The sequence below is a fragment of the Neltuma alba genome, unplaced genomic scaffold (assembly GCF_004799145.2).
Source record: "Neltuma alba isolate B1F8T4 unplaced genomic scaffold, ASM479914v2 tig00012981_pilon, whole genome shotgun sequence".
NCBI lineage: Eukaryota > Viridiplantae > Streptophyta > Magnoliopsida > Fabales > Fabaceae > Neltuma > Neltuma alba.
This window is the reverse complement of record NW_021637338.1, coordinates 353,732-356,523: the sequence shown is the minus strand read 5'-3', so window position 1 is coordinate 356,523 and position 2,792 is coordinate 353,732.

The window sequence follows — 2,792 nt, the reverse complement described above, 5'->3', positions numbered from 1 at the left end:
ATCTCAGTCTCATGAACTAACTTCTTTAGCCGCATCCGTCCAAGAGAGTGCGGTAGCCCTCACTCATTTAACACTACATCCGGGCAACGATGCAGCGGCTCTAACTCCTTTCTCACTGTACTTGAGCCATACAACGCGTCACTTCTGGGCAACGACATAGCATTAGTGTAATTACTTCGTTGATCCATGTTCATGAGATTCGACGGGTTTTTACGTTAGCTGTCGAGGGCCTAACACAACCCTCCTTTTTTGTCTGGGTTTGGGACCGGCTATACAATATAGGCGGAGTTTAGTTTGTGAACACTAAGCATAATTAATTAAATCATAAGGTTAATTAACTTTGTGGTCCAAGCAGAGGCAAGCATTAATGGGAAAGCATTAATGAAGTGGCCATGATCTTAGCATACAGCTTTATCAATTCTCTTCTGCGGGGTGCATAAATCTATGCTTTAATTATGACAACGCTAAAGAAGATAGTAGTAGATTCAATGAACATAAATTAATCAATCATGTTTTCCAAGATACTCTCGTACTAATAATCAGATATGCTTTTACTACGTTGTAGGTTTAATCATTAATGAAATGGCAAAAAAAAAGGTTTAATCATTAATGAGATACAACGAGTGATTCAATGGACATGGTTTTCTGAATAAATAAATTAGTGCATTACGTATTTGAATTGATTGATTATTTTTTGCTAAAGAATTTATTGATTTATCTATAGAGAATCGCTAGAGGTATATAGTAGGTTATCCATTTTCTTACGTCATATTACTGTTTTTTCCCCATATATTACATTAACTTTAAGTAACGGATTGCACTTTTTCATGACTTTTTACTAGTATGCTTGCATATTTTTATATATACTCTATTTTCGTTTCTCAATATAAGAATTATTTGACTAATTTAAGTAAATTAATAAAATTAATTAAGTTAGATATTTTTAATAAATAGGTATTATCTTCCTTAAAATATTCTTATTATTCATGTTTATTAGTTAAAATTATTATTTAATGAAACATTTAATATGTGCAACTACTACAAAGATTATCTTTAAAAAATAGATAAATATAAAAAATAAAATAAATTGAAGTCTTATATTTAATACTAAATTAAATCTCATATTATTTTTTACATTAAGGATCATAGGTAATATTAAGGATAAGTTGGGTGCTGAAATTTATTAAAAGCCAATCTACTCATAATTTGTCAACACTACTGTATTACTCTCGATACGGGGTGTGGCGGTGCTAAGACCAACCCAAGTGACCTTTTGAAGCAAAAATCAATGCACCAGTTATGAGCGCTGATAAGGAGTTTGGTTTTGATTTTAAATACAGGATTTTTTATGCATTTATTTCTAATATTTATCACTTTTTTTCTCATTTAATCCACTTAACTTATAATTAATATATAATTTAAGATTATTTAGAAGTATTTTTTTGAGAGATCAGTTGATTTTTATTACATAATTAAGTAATTTATTTGACCCTTTTCACATCCTTAAATTAATTATGTAGATCTTATATTAAGAATTAGAAGAATATTAAATTGACTTGACACGAGATTAAGACTCAAGAGATATAGAGAACAGAGAGATTGACAGAGTGAGTATAGAAGATTTCAGATTATTTTTTGATAGGCATAGATATGCTCTTATTAGAGATAATCATGTTCAAACACTTTTAGCTACTAAATGTGGGTATCTTTTAGTAGAAATTTGAATTTTGATTCATCACGTTATGAGAGAGACTAACTTCTTCTGTAAGATCCAACTCCTGTTGATAAAAGAACTTTAGATTAGAGCATGCACTTGTCCCCCTGACCTCTTATTTAATTGAAGTGGAAATTATACTATCTTCCATTGTAATGGATGAATCCGTAGCAGAGTTCGGTCCAAAATTATATGATAACATTGGGATCCAATTAAATCAATCTGGAACTCTGAATAGTACTACAATTAAATACAAAATTTATTATATTATTGATAATATATTAACAATTGGCAAAAGTACATCCGTAAGTTTATACTTTATATAAGATTTTAGTTTAGTCCTTATTTTTCATTCCTCTCAGTCTCTAATCCTAACACTGTTTTTTTTTTCAATTGTAACCATTAATATTAAAGAATCATTTTTTAACAGTTATTATTTTTTAAAAAAATTAAATTTAAAAAATCGTTTTCATATTCTAAGCTTGTTGTAACTTGGATTTTCCGATTTCCTTTTACTACTGAAAGCTTTCTAAATTTAACTAGTTTAATTGCAATAATGAAATGGTAACTAATGTTAATTATCCACACATATATATTAAGCGTTAATATGAGATTCAAAGATGTAGTATTTGTAATATTATGTCTGTTAAAATAGAAATATATCAGAAATTAAAAATTGAAGTTTATACTTTATACTCTATAATGATCAAATTGTCATTAATTCCTCATGCATTGAAGACTTCAGTTAATAATTACATGTGGACATTAATAATTATAGATTTTTTGTCTTTTTTTTGCCAGCTTTTTGGTCAACAATTAGATGTTATGCTTATATCAGCCAATTTTTTGACCGGGTACTTGTATAAGCCAATAAAAGGTTTATGAGTTTGCGGATTGTGTATTTTATAACGTGAGAGACCCGCAACTTCATTCGGAGCCTTCCTGCGAAGCCTCGGAGTTCAAACGATGTTCTTGTGCATAAAACACTATTCCTTGTGCATAAAGAGGGGGGGGGGGATCTGCAACGAATTCGTCCTTTCGACGTGATCACTTGCCTCCAGGGGGCCTCCCCTATATA